General features: G+C 40.5%; 1 protein-coding gene and 1 pseudogene across 5 annotated transcripts in view; both read left to right on the forward strand.

The window, feature by feature from the left end:
* Positions 1-14,546, forward strand: part of SLC8A1 (solute carrier family 8 member A1) — a 332,786-nt gene that overhangs the window by 201,112 nt on the left and 117,128 nt on the right. The gene's annotated exons all lie outside the window — the stretch shown is intronic.
* Positions 1,218-1,383, forward strand: LOC118760803 (U2 spliceosomal RNA; annotated as a pseudogene).

Raw genomic sequence — 14,546 nt, forward strand, 5'->3', positions numbered from 1 at the left:
CTGTGTATCCCCAGTCCTTATTCAGTCTGCCTGTTAGTCATTTGGTAGCATCTTGGCAACCCACATTGGCTAGTGTGGTATTGCAGTGCTTGTGGTCAAGTAACACGTAAGAAGGAACCCAGCACTGCTGTATTCCTAAGGGCCAACTTATGTACCTCACTTCATCACATTGCCCAGGGATTGTCTTATCTCGTGCCTTCATCACAAGAAAAAGGAGTGGGACTACTGCAATTAGGCTTTTGAGAGAGAAAAAGATTCACATATCTTTTTTATTTTTGTTTCTATTGTCTCTTTCATGTTTTATAACTCTACTATCAAATTGTAATTGTACATGTGAATCTCTTATTGTGCTTTATCAAAAGTGTGCTTGTCTACCAACAGTCCTCCCTATAGAGTGCTATCCAAGGTTTTAGACATCAACTAGGATCTTGGGATATGCTATCTGAGGGTTAGGGGAGTACTATACATTTTCCCATTGTCATTTTCTCTGTCTCTTAAGAAGACACAAGTAGGAAAATACACTTTTAGGAAACCGCAGTGTTAACTCTAAGTTGCCCCTTGTGTCTTTTCCTCTTTAGTTCATTCATTCAGATGACGTCATGTGGAATGGGCTTTGATTCCACTGAGTGACTAACATGGAGCTCCCTCTTTTCCAGAGTCCACCTGACCTCTTTTCTAAAACTAGCATTGTCTAAATCTCTGAACAGGAGATATCAAGCTAGTCGCAGGAGACCGTGGGATCAAAACCTCCCAGATCAACCTAAAACTTTCCTCACATTTGGTTTGAGCATTTTAGTCCCAGTCAAACCCAAGCAAAATCCCGACTGGGCAGTTTCTAATACATTGTTCTAGATTGGTGCTGTTGCTTCGTGCAAAGAGAAACCTTTACATCCAAGGGGGAAAAATAAACAATCCATAGAATCTGAAACGAGCTCAGAAGGGACTGCCTCTGCAAGCACCAGCTGTTACTGTGCGTGTGTGGAGTATTGATGCACTGGGTTCCCCCGTTTCCTACAGAAGACAGGCTCCAAAGGGGCTTGTGGGTAATTGAATACACATCCAGCAAGCATGCTCTCCATTGAGAGTGATGTGTGTGTAGCTCTGTTCTACTGTGGAAGATCCTCACAGCCCCCTTTCCCCAACACAGCAAGGGCCATTTCAGCTGTGTTGCAATGCTTTCTCCGTGCACACAGTATATTTAGAATATAAAGAAAAACATCGCTTCTCGGCCTTTTGGCTAAGATCAAGTGTAGATTATAAAGAAAAACTTAGAGCAGTCCTTTCTCTTTCCTTTTTGTTTTCACCAAACATTGTGTCAGCTATGCTTACACTGAGTAATTCTACCCTTTTTCCTTTGTGTGTGGAAACCAGAGGAAAATTTCCTGAAGTCAACTGAGTTCTCTAATATTGGCCATATATTCTTAGGTCTGATTATGAGGAACGGAAAGCTGCTGATCTCACTTTGCTGACTCCAAACTGAACCACTTTGTTTCAGAAAGTTAATCCTAAACTTTAAAAATATTTCTAAAATGTTATATATGTACATGGGTATATATACACAGTGCAAGGCCTGTGTCGCATTGTATCCTGAGGCTCATTTGCATATTTGCATCTTGGAGTCATTCACAGCTTTTTGAAGCCATAGCATTTCTTACAAAAGGAAGTCTTCCTCACTTACTTCAATCATTGTAAGATCTTTTGCTTGTAATCCCCCTTGGACAACCAGAGTAGATCATAAAACCCATGGCATGAAGAAGTATTACTAATTGGTTTGTGGAGCTCAATCTGGATGCTCTTTCCAAGTGCCTGCTACTAGCTGTGTTTCTTTAAGTTGCTCATTCTGTAGCAAATCCAGCTTCCAGTGAATTTTAGAATCCCCATCGTGATCTTCCCTGTGGTTTGTCCTTGAGCAGTAGCTTGCCAACATTAAATGTACAGGTGTGCAGGCTCGTTCACATTTTTGCAAAAGCTTTATGCAATGAAGGCGGAAAGAGAGGAGATATGAGGATAATGCGTTTTCAGTTTTCGTGGTTATGAGTTACTGCTACTATGCAATCATTGTTAGGATTGTGATATATTAAAGCATTCAAATGTAAACTCTTCAAGTTAGTCAAGTCAGTACACTATTGATTTTCCCAGGAATGAGACATAGAACACATGCATTTTAGTAAGAAAAATGAATACAAATTGCCCAAGTGCCAGCCAGTTGGATTGAAACTGGTCAAAGGCACCCAGTCACCCAACTGTGAACATGAAGAGATTGGTTGCTTTATGGAAATATTCATAATGAGAAAGAAAGTTTAACGTGAAATTAAAATTCATTTATTCTATATACAATCCCAAAAGCTTTAACAAATTTTGCATAAAAAGACTATGTGCTACTTTAAAAAATTATGATCTACCTAAGGAAAATTATTTACTCTGTTGGTAATATTCAATCCTGGTCCATACATTAAGGAAAGAGAATCCTAAGAAAAATAAGATTGTCTTTTGGTTGTAAAGAGGGAAGTGTAACAATAATATATACAAGGGCTGGAGTTTGGCTACAATTAAGCTGCCACTGAGACATGCTGGAGTGCCTGGGTTCAAGTCCTGGCCCCAGCTCATGATTAGCTTCCTGCTAATGTGTCTCCCAGGAAATTCCAGGGGTTGACTTCCTGTCTCCCACATTAAGGACCCATATCAAACCGTAGCCTTCTAGCGTTGGCATGGCTGTTTCCGACAGTTACAAAATGAGCTGGGAGATGCAGACTGTCTTTCTAAATATATCTCTGTGCATCTAAGGTTTTTTTGCTTGAAAGGTAGTCAACTAAGGTATCAAAGAGTGGGGAGGACAGAGACAGAAGCAGAGACAGACACACAGAGAGAAAGAGATCTTTTGCCCATTGGTTCATTTCCCACATGGCCAGATTAGCCAGGTATAGACCAGGCCAAAGTCACAAGCCAGGAATACCATCTTGGTATCCCAAGCACTTGGGCCACTTTCCACTGTGTTCTTTGGCACAAAATCAGGAACCTGGATTGGAAATGTAGCCGCTGGGACTCAGATGCTTCCATGTGGGCTGCTAGCATCACAGGCGTAACCAGCTACATCCCAATACCAGCCCTTCTGTCTCCCTTTAAAAGAAATTATATGGGTAACCAAGCAAGGCAATATCTAGAAAGAACATTTTCTATGTTTGACAAGTATGGAAGGCTTGCTTCATTCACATCGAGACTCTGTTAAAATGTTCCCAGTCAGAACATCACTTAGAAATATCAAGCAGGATGTCCCTCATTGGTTGAAAATATTACCCTTTGGGCCCATTTTAACTCTTACCAGTTCAAGATCCTAGGTCAGAGACTGCGCATGAATTTTTTCGTGGCAATTGTATTAACACTTCACATCTGTCTCCCTTGGCTCAGCATCTCGGAGAGGAGGCTTATTGGCAGATTTCCTTAGTTTACAAGAAGTTAGCTCTAGAACCTTGCCAAACACTAGCAAAACTGCATGAGACATATTGTTCCCATTTGTAGTTCAATTATAGTCATTGAAAACATCCTCAGGAAATTTGATTTTATACCAGAGACGATAGCTCTTAAAACACACTTTGACCAAGTGCGGAACCCCAAACAGGATCCTGGTTGCAAGAGAAAAGATGGTTAGGCAGGAGCCTTGGAGCTGTAAGTCATAGAACAATAGAACTCAAAGCCCTGAGAAGAAAGAACAGAGCAGGTACTTCATTTTGAGTCTGAAGGTTCTATGCGACTCCCTAAGCTTGGAGAGGTACTTTGTTCTTGTCATCGTCACAACAGCAGTCACTGACAGCGGATGGAACTCATCCCAGAGCCATGCTTTCCTAATGAGGAAACAAATTGCTAGGCGTTACATACGAAATTGGAGATGCCAGTCTGCAGAGGCAGTCAGGGAAGTGGAAGGTTGTAATTGGAACAAAATGTCACTGTTTAAAGAATTTTTCTTTTAATACGCTTTTTCTGTGATGATAAATCACAGGCCTGTGCAGGGGATAATGACACAAAATGTTTGACAGCTCTTCTTAGAATTGTTTGGCATTCTCTTTGGTTGATTGTTGTCAGCAGCACCCACAGTGGTACATTGTTGCCGAGAGCAGGCCTGTCACTGTGCGCTCACCACTCTTACTCTCCCCTCCTCTCTACTCCTGCTGCAGGATCACAGTATGGGCATTCCTGATCTCTGCTCTGGGAAGAGGCTTAATTAACCTTGGAGTCCTGTGTCCTTGTGGGGTTGTGGTCCAAATAGGAACACAAAGCCAAGGAAGTTGGTGAAGGGTTGTGGAAAGGTTATATACAGAGACGGTTCAGTTAGGTCTTTTGAAACAGTTCTGGAAGTGTAGAGAAATTTTGTCTTACGGATATGGATTGGAAAAATGATCTATTTATGTAATCACTCTGTTTTGAAAAGGAAAGGAATTCGTTGCTTTAATTAACTGAAGTAAAGACTGGATTGTCACAGGGGGAATGTTGACATGATGTGCTTTGCCATGATCTGATATGGTCTTGGAAATTGTGTCTGGGTTTGTAATGCTGTTTTACTGTTTTACTTATTCATCTTGGTGTTTTGTTTCCCCTTGGACCTCACTGACAGTCGTCCTATTACAAATGAAGCTCTCTGTGAGAAGCGTTAAAAAGAGTGAAAGGTCAGAGTGGTAGAAGCCCATTTCCACGATTGTCATTGATTTGTGTAGGGGTTTAGTTACCATTGCTTAGATCTGTCTCTGAGCTAAGTCTATCTTATTTTCTGCCGGTAGCTGACATCAATAGAACAGGTCATAGTAAGCCAAGTGTCACCATGTGTGTACAAGCTGTAGGTTGGGAGTGTGCATGGAAGATATTTCCCTGTTGCACAACTAGAAAGGTTTCATGAAATAGGATTTGTGCTGGTATGTTAGGAAGCCACCATAGTATATCAGATTCATGTACGGTCTGGGAATAAATTGCATCATATCTTCAGGAAAGCACAACTACAGAGCAAGTAGTAAACAGTATTTTTACTTTTAGGTGAGAATGATAATTATGCACATAATATATTAGATCTGTTTCTTTTAAAAGTACCTCAAAAGTTTATGCAGAGGGGAAGCCAAAAATAAGGATTTTTCTGATGTAAAAAAAAAAGTGAAATTCATGCATACATATATGGGGTCGACAGAAAGTTCTGAAAAATGTATATGATAAAAAACTAGAACAAAAAATTTGCACCAAAACTTCATTTAAATATATGTATGCATATATATGTGTGTGTATGTATGTATATATATGCATATATATATATATTTATAAGGCAGTTTGCATAGGAGGGAAGGTATGGAGAGAGAGGAGATGAGATGAGAGATGTAAGGCTAAGGTCAGGAGCCAGTAGTTTCGTTTGGGTCTCACATGTGTGTCAGTAACACAAGTGCATCCCCAGGTGCCTTAGCAGGAAGCTGGATCATAAACAGATTGACCTTAATTCCTGCTGTTCTGATGCTGTACCCTGCCTGCCTCAAACTGATATACCCTCATTTACCTAGCTATCTTTCTACATCATTCTTTTCTCTTTTTCTTACCTTTTTTCTCCCTTTCCTTGATGTACTCAGTCCTGTTTTTAGCAAGTGAGGCAGCAGAGAGTGTGGGACTCTCCTTGATCACAGATGTATCTAATGTTCAAAAAGGCAACACCCCTCTCCCCTTTCCCCTGTTCTGACCCTACCAAATGCAGGAAATGGAGAGCAGCCAGAGAGTGATGGTGAAGAACTTTCTAGTGGCAGATGAGAGGCAGTTTTCATTCTCAAAAGGTAAATTATAATACAGAGGAAGAAAGAATGCTAAACATACCCAATAAAACATTCTAGGTGATAAAGAACGCGGGATGGTCTCATTACCAAGTAGATGAACAAAGATTTGTTACTTCCATACCTTTTGTAATTTTTGTCATGAATAGAGGATGTGTGATCACTATCATGCAATCTTGAATACATGGAAGTATAACTTGACTGATGCGCCTTCTTGATTTAAAACATTGTTACAAAAACCCCATTGGAACCTAAAACAGAACCTCAAAGAGTAACTCTATTTTCCATCCTTCTCTTACTCCACAGTTTGCAAGCTATCTTTAAAACTGTGCTCAAATGACACACAGGTATGAATGGTAGCATCCAGGATCATCACATGTTCATTTTAGGAGTCAAGTAAAAACATCCTATGTCTTACTATTTAAGAAAGTACCAAGTTACAAAGTAGCATTTCATTGCTGTGTCTTGATCCCATTGTAGTTCCTTGTCCCATGGTTTCTACATGATTCCAGAGTTTTATACAGTAACAGGAACAACTCTGGAGGACCTGTGATGACATTGCTCTATGCTTTGGAAACTGGGGTTACTGTGCCAGCACCCTGGTTTCACACATAATGTACACAATACACATACACACACGTACATAAATAATGCCAGAGATTGGAGCCATCCACAGTAGCTGATCAAATAGGAGAGTTAGAGTTCTTGATTAGTTGATGAAAATAATACAGCCTATTGCTTCCTTATCTGATGAAGTTTGGTTTCCCGGCACGTTGCAGGGTGCAATGACATTCTCCCCTGAAGATGGCCAGCCAAAGCACAGAAGCCATCCCCTGAGTTTTTTCATTCTTCTCTTAGTTCTGCGAACATCTTCCAAAAACAGAATCACTCAATTCAAACACTTATGGGCTCTCATTTTAGAGATGAGAACAAAGGCCAGAGAAGGGACGCTTTGGAACCAACCTGCCCAGAGTTGCCCAAAGAAAATCCAAAGCACTGAGGGTTCCTACTCTCATTCCAAAGCACTCACCCTTTACTTCACACTGGCATCGTCCTGTACTGTAGCTGTTTGCAAAACTGTGTGGAAAACCATTTCACATTTTCCCTGGGGATGTAGCTGCGGGTAGCATCATGAGCTGCCAAATCGTCCTGCAAGCGAAGACTCCCTGCCATGGCTGCATCCACAGCTGGTTTTCTGCCCACTCTCAGCTAGCGCGTGTGCACATGGCAAAGGGACATCATTTCAACCATGGGGCCAGAGCCAGTGGAGGGGATAGGAAGCGACACTGCGCAGTTGATTCCAAATTCTTGCTTGTCATATGAAAATTCTCACACATTTATAGACATTGCCCAGCAACAAAAAGGACAGTGTCAAGCACATCCATCGAGAAATGACATCTTGACAAAGATCTGGCATTTTTCTAGAGTGGGGGAGAAGGAGAAAGGAGAAGAAAGGCAAGTTAAGGGCAATGATAGGAAGAAACAGGGAACGAAGTTGGAGAGAAGATAACAGAGGAGGACTCAATGACCGCACCAGTGTACAGTCTTATGGTTGAATAGTGGCCTGCCCACCAGTGCTGGCGCTCGCTCTCGGATGTCACTGCCTCCTCATTAGCATATGCAAAATGAAAATTACAGTTTGATCTCTTAAATGCAGGTAGAGTTTGTCATGAGTCTGTTGATTTTGTGAGCAGAAGAAACATAAAGCAGCATGCTAGTCAAAGTAGTCTCCAGATGAATTTGACAATCTACTAACCACTGAGACCCACTAGACAGTATTAGAGTGGCACTACTGCCAAAGTGTGCAACTGTAAAACATGAGAAGTGACAATTTTCTGAGTGAAAATTTTAAGTGATGCTTTACTGCATTTAGCTTCTTGTTTGCTGATGACCTTTTGGAAGAGGCTGTCTGTTGATGCAATCTTGCGAGAAAAAAAAGCATGTTTAACAACCCCAGTTAGGAATAGTTTCATAATAGTAGAGTGTGTTATTAATTCAACATGTCAGGTCTGCACACTGAGTTTGGCTGTCATCTTGCAAAGTGTGGTGTCTTTCTGACCTTTGCAATGTAAGGACATGACTTAAGACCCTAAACCTGTCTTGTTTTTAGTCTATGGATGACTTAGCAGTTAGAAAAAAGTCGCTTGCTTTTGCGGTAGAAGTAGCAATCACACATTTGCCTTCTGGATACTGGAAATTTGCCAAAGAAACAACAACTGGTTTACAATCTTACTTTGACTCTTTCCAATAACCAACTTCTAGAATGAATGACAAGTATGAACAGAAACACAAAAACTGGGATTTTCTTTAATAAAAATCTGCAAGCCAGTAGAAAGAACCATTTTATATCTTCATTTTGTTAAACTTGATCCTGTTCATTTCGGACTCTGTACAATGTCTGAAACCATATTCACAGTAACTACCTATGAATGACATGAATAAATGTAGTTAGCCATATAAACGAACTCTGAAGATGAAGAAAAAAACAAGCATCTATAGTTTTATCTGTCACTAATATTCCTAAGTTAATATTTATGGGCCAGTTTTACAGAGTGCGTAACAATACCACACATACAGTAATGTAGAAACAGGAAAGCATTGTTGTGTTAAAGTTTATTTAGATTTAAAAGGCAAAAAGACAACAGCAAGCTTTTCCATCTGCTGTTTAGCTCTTCACTCCTCAAATACCTGTGGTAGCCAGAGCTGGTAAAGTCTAGGGATCCTAGACCACTGCTCTGGTTTCCCATGTAGATGGCAGGCTCCCAAGTGCTTGGGCCATGCTCACTGCCTGTCAGGCTGAGCATCTGTAGGAAGCTGGAATCACAAATAGAACCAGGGCATGAACCTACGCATGCTGAAATGTACTAGTGATATGCTACAGGATGTCTTAACTGCCGTGCCAAACAGCCACTCCCTAAAAACAAGAAGTTTCCTTAGCCTGATAATAAGAACATTCATTGCATCATACGCTGACAATATGTTGAGGAGCTAAGACTACTTGTAGTTTCATGTATTTACTGGTAATATGTCATATTACTGAGGCAGTGAAACCAGTGAAGGGAAGAGCATTGCCTTTGGATATATAGTTGGATTAGTTATACCTCCAAGAGAAGAGATGAAAGGTCACGGAGATTTGCTTTGTACATGTTTACTTAAATAGTGAGACTTGGCGTACACGCTCCATTCCCTTCTTCAGGCATTTCCCTGCTTCAGAGGCACTCCACAAGTACAAGTTCAGGCCTGAGGTGTCCCTGATGGGACTTCTCGCATTGGTTATCAACGTGCAGAGGTTAAACTCACAGAACAGACCACATGTAGTTGCCCTAAACTATATTGACTTGTGACCGAGAGGTTCCTGTGGTCTGCCAGGACTGAGCCATCCCCGTTGGGAAGAAAGTCCTCCTCCTCCTCCCTCTCTGCTTGCCTCTCTTCCCGTTCTTGTGTTAAGAAGTGCACCACACAACAATGAAGAAATTTTCCACATTAGCCTTGTTGCCAGCCGGCTACTTCTCTGTTTAAGTCTATTTACACAGTCTCCTTGACAACATAAAGGTAGAAGGTGTTTTTCTCTTTTTCTATCTTTGATCAGCAGGTTTGGTTTCCCCTTTGAGCAGATGCACATCACACATTCAGTTACTTCTAACCAAATTTTTTTTTCATTTTAAAAAGAGAATCATTGCCACACCCTAGCAGTAGTCCATCCAAACAAGCAGTTTTTTAGGAGGGAGAATTTCAAAAAAAGAAATGAGATGTTACAAATACTTTACTCTTCCCAGTCATTTTGGAAAGATCTAGAGATCTGCAGAAGTTCCCTTGCCTGAGCATGAGTCTCAGTCCCCTCTATCTGTTAAATGAAGTAGAAAGAGTTAAAAGGGTTTTGGTTGAAATCAAACTCTGACCCTTACCAGGTATCTTGGTACATACAGGTTGCTAAAATAAAGTTGAATAGACTGCATAGGTTATAACAACATAAATCCAGTTCTCCCAATTTTGGAAGCTGTGAAATACAAGTCAGAGCTGCAGTTGACTGGGCAGAAGGTGGATTTCTGCTTCGTGTTTTAGAGAGAACATAACTTTTTGCTGTATCCTCGCATGGTAGAAAAACAAAGGAGCCCTCATGGCTCTCTTTCGAAAGACTCTAATCCCATCCTTTGTGGTTTAGGGTTTCCACCTCAAAGTTTTGGGAAGGACAGATGTTCAGTCCATGACTGTAGAAAAACATGAAATTTAATTTCAAATAATGGGAATATCATCCTGAAAGCAGATATGTAATATTTATTTTAATGTCACAGGGCCAGGTATAGACCAGGCATAGACCAGGTAATACAGCCTCTGCCTGCGAATCCAGTATCCCATAGAGGTGCTAAGTTCTAGTCCCAGCTGCTCCACTTTTGATCCGCCTCCCTGTTTATACCCTGGGAAAACAGTGGAGGATGACGTAAGTGCTTGGGCTCCTGCTCCTGTGTGAAAGACCTGGAACAATGTTATACATGTGCAGATAATTGGGATCATATCTGAACTACATGAACTCCCTTTTTATTAATTAATAAAAATTATTTTCAGAAAGATAGGTAATTATTAATCCACATTTGAAGATAGACATCAGCATGAATTTAGGAATTTTATTTGTTGAATTCCTGGAATGACATTTTAAGACATCTGTATAATGAGTAATGCAGTAGGCAACCTAAAAATAGTTAAGCAATTTGTTATAAGGCTCTCAGAGTCACCATATAACATTACTTTTCTTCAGGGAACACACACTTGTTAAAAAGTTAAAAAGTTTCAGATGATTATAAGATAGCATTGAACATGGAGTCAGAGAACTTGCTGTAAGACCTTGAGAAAGTCACTCACCTGTGCATTTTGGGTTTATTCTTGGCTTCACTTTACAGGCATTATTTATATCCTGTGTTGCTTTATTCCTTTTCTGTAGTTAATTATGCATGCATTTTTGTTAGAATCCCTTAAGTAAATCTGCATTTGCTATTAATGTACAAACCAAAAAAATTTTACGCAGTGTTATAAAGCCAAGGTGATGAGAATGTTTGTCATTTGAAATCAGACCAGTACAGCTAATGTGACATATGACATATAGGCTCTGAGATTTTTTTCCTCATTTTTCTAACACCATCTGGTCCTCTGGCGTAAAAGACAGGCTATTTAAATAATCACCTTATTAAAAATGTATGCCTCAGACCCAGGTCTCTACACACACACACACACACACACACCCCTTCAGTGTGTTCTAAAGTTAAGTGACCCTTCGTTGTGTTCTCAGACCTGTTCCATATTCTGAGATTCAGCATTTTCAGTCCTATAGCAATCGCAAGACATCTATGTCTTTGCACGAACCTCAGATCTGCAGAGTTAGTAACATGATGGGTATAGAGTGAAGGTATGCCTGAACTGCATCAAGGACCTCCCCGGAGGAAGTGACCATTCCTTCCCAGGCTGCAGAAAGCCAACGTCCTGAGCTTGGAAAACTCGCCCAGACTCAAAAGACTTACTATGCTTGAGGATTGATTGCAAGTAACAACTCCCCACTTTAGCCCAGGGAGATAGCCAGCGTCATGAGCCTATAGGTAATATGCTGGCCTTTCCACTTTAATGGGGTATCACAATCACTACCCCTTACCTTCAGATCCTGGTTTGTTTCATTTTTTTTCCCCCTCAGGGTGTATAGAGGAAGAATGAAAAATCTGAAGATATTCATTTTTAGTAGGGCACAAGTTTGGCTGGGCATTGCAAGCTAGCATACCCTGCATCACATAGAACCATTTTCCTTTAAAATGACGAATTTTAAGGTTGGTGTATGTGAAATGTAATGCTAAAGAGAGAAAAGGCAAACGAGAGAGAGAGAGAGAGAGAGACAGACAGACAGACACAGACAGAACTTCCATTCATTAGCTCACCACTCCCCAGATGGTCATGGTGCTGGAGATGGCCTGGTTACTAACAGAACCAAGATCCGATAGCTTCTTTCAGGTCTCTCGCATTGGTGCAGGAGCCCAAGAACTTGAGCCATCTCCTCTGCTTGTCCAGGCACTCCAACAGGGAGTTATATGGGAAGTGGAGCATCTGTGACTCGAACCAGCACCCATATGGGGTGTCAGCAGGATGACACGGTGCCAGCTCCCAAAATGACAATATTAAAATTAAGCAATTTCCTTTGAAATGTCATAATAGAAGACTTTGCATGAACAGCCAGGTTTTTTTTTTTCTGTCTTCAAGAGAACTGAAATGACCCTTTCACAGTGTTGGTCTGAAAGCAAATCAAGACAGTATGTATTCATTATCTATCTCCTGAAATAAATGACGTAGCATATCCTCTGCCTTACACAAGGCCTGTGTGGGAACACAGTGTATTCAGCTGGCAAACCTTGCAGGTGAGATGAAATCAAAGGTGGGAGTCACTGTTAAACAGACGAAGTAACCTCGAGTCTGGATGTGTTGCTGTTTTCTGAGGTTCTGTTAGCATGTCCAAAACCTTGAAGGAAATTCAGGGATCATTGCAATGAACTAAGTGTAAACTGAGGACTAGCTGGAAGCATTTATGATGCGCCATTCCAAATCACACCTGAAAAGAAAAATGCAGTTGGCCCATTTTACTCTGGTCAAAAGTTGCCTGGTTACAGACTAACTCAATGAAGACAGATATTTCTTTTGTGTAGAATCAGAACCAGATTCTGTATATTTCGAAGTTCCTCCATTGAGAAGTTGTCGTGGAGTATGATCTGCAGGAGTGTATTCCATGTGCTTGAAGTGCATGGGGAACCACCCATAACCCAGAAGTGCCATCATAGAGTCTATCCGGTGCTATGTGTCCATCGCAAAAGCGGAAAAAGAATTAGCCACAGTTTTAAAAGAAGAGAGGTCAAGTGAATAGTTACTTTTAAACTACTCCAAGTCATATGGCCTAATGATGAAAATGATAGGTTACAGAGACAGACCGAGAGAGTTCCCACTTAACTACCTTCTATCTAGACAGACACCAGTTAAGCTGAGGAATTTGTCCAACTCTTTTGTCTATATATAAATAACTTTTTTCCTCATCCAGAAAAATATGGGTTTTGAAGTATAAGTAATATATATAAAGCATTCAACAGATTTGAGACACATAATATACTTAAATGAGAGATGAGTTAATTTAGGAACTAGATGTGATGTCTTAATTGGCACAGTTTTAAACTTTTATCACGAAATATCACAAGACAGCAAGAGAAGGAATGAAGAGTTTGTTTTTTACAAAAATTGACTTACTATGAAACTAAGGAAGTATTAACACAACTATATCTTGTTTAGCTTCTTCTACATTAATAAAATTTCACTATCCCACTTTGCTTTTTAAATTTTTACCTTATATTGAAGTATACAATCTGATATTATCTAATGCTTATATACGGGGTAAATGGTTATGAAGTGGAACAAATTAACATGTTCACTATCTCACATATTGCCTAACCCTGGAACTCTGTGGCAAAAGAAGCCATCATCTACTCAGCAGAAAAGTACCCTATTGTCAAGTAGTTCTTGCAATACATTAACTCCGTCAACTAGTTTATCCCATATATTACTACCTTGTACCCTTTAGACCTGCCTTTCCTCCCTCAAAACAATCATAGTAAACAGAATTTTATTCTGTATCCATCATCCATTTGACATTTTCACATCATCTAGATAACCATTTGACCTTTTACAGTAATTTTAAGAAACAAATGGTTGAACATATTTAAAGTTGCAGATATTTCATGTGGCTACCCACTATAGGTTGCAAGCTGTTGAGGGCCATCAGAGATATTACAACACTGACTACTGAAGAACTAAATTTCATAATGGAGACTACACATGGACCAGTGGAAAAAGCAGATTTCCAGCCATTTCCTATCTGTCATGTGGCTGAGTCAGCTGGAATGGGAATACTGGATTTTCCTTTTATTGTTTTGTTTAGCCATGACTATCACATACGGTGTATATCATAGATCATTTTGGGTTGCTCAGTTGTATTGACTATTTTTAACAGCCATTTTTATCTCTTTCAAGAACCAGGAAATTTACCTTTGGACATTGTAAATTGTCAAATGGCCTATGATTTACTAGGTTCCTTATCAGTTGGCAAATATGTATGGCAGATATTTTCTAGAAAATGAATGTGTCGGGTCATCCCCTGGATATGCCTTCCCTTTGTTCAACAAACCCTTAGCTTACACATTGGGGCTCCAGCAGTTTCTTTATTGGGAGGAAGAAGTCTCTGGATGCCAGGGGCGCCCTCCTCTGGCTGCTCCACTGTTAGATGCGTCCTCTTTGATTGCTCTGAGGCTACCTGTGACAGCACTTTGAACAGAACTAAGCCCAGCTGGAAATTAGAATTGAATCTGGTCCTTTAGAAATATATAGCAGCTGGGATGGGCAATTGCAGTGGCAATTAAAATATTCTTTGGAACAGGATAGCCACATTCCATTTTAAAGTTCATAGTTCTGAATCCCAGCTTCACTCCTCCTTCTAGCTTCCTAATCATGTGCACCTTGGGAGGCTCAAATATTTTTGTGCCTGCCACCTACTTGGGAGAGCCTGATTGAGTTTCTGGCTCCTAGTTTTGGTCTGCACAAGCCCTGCTGTGGTAGGCATTTGAGAATAAAGAGATGAATGCCATATTTCTCTCTTTCCATTTCACCCTATACACATCTCTCCCCTCCCTCCCTCCCTCCTCTAACCCTCCTCTAACTCTCCCTCCTCTCTCCCTATCTCCCTCTCTC

The sequence above is a fragment of the Ochotona princeps genome, chromosome 8 (genome assembly GCF_030435755.1).
Source record: "Ochotona princeps isolate mOchPri1 chromosome 8, mOchPri1.hap1, whole genome shotgun sequence".
NCBI lineage: Eukaryota > Metazoa > Chordata > Mammalia > Lagomorpha > Ochotonidae > Ochotona > Ochotona princeps.